The sequence below is a fragment of the Equus asinus genome, chromosome 7 (assembly GCF_041296235.1).
Source record: "Equus asinus isolate D_3611 breed Donkey chromosome 7, EquAss-T2T_v2, whole genome shotgun sequence".
Taxonomy (NCBI): domain Eukaryota; kingdom Metazoa; phylum Chordata; class Mammalia; order Perissodactyla; family Equidae; genus Equus; species Equus asinus.
In genome coordinates this window covers 85130001-85130340 of record NC_091796.1, presented here as the reverse complement: position 1 = coordinate 85130340, position 340 = coordinate 85130001, and positions in this window count along the sequence as shown.

The window sequence follows — 340 nt, the reverse complement described above, 5'->3', positions numbered from 1 at the left end:
ACGCTATTCGAGGCTCAGGACAGAGGCATTGGGGGATGGCTGTGGGGCAGGACCAGAGAGGCCTCCTCACAGAGCTCCTTAGGGACCCTGCAAGACATGAAGTCATGTGGGAGCCAAAAGCAGACCCACTGGGGTCCTGCGGCCCTGGCAAGGAGGGCTGGTATGGAACCACTCAGACCTGGGTTCAAAGGCCACCGCTGCCCCTTCCTGGCTGCAGGCACTTAGGTTCTGGGCTTCCCTTCGCTGGAGCCCAGTCTCATCACTTACAGCCTGGGGGTGAGCACAGCATGGCCGGCCGGCATAGGGCCCTGTGAGAGGACAGGCGCCTGTGCCTGTTAGG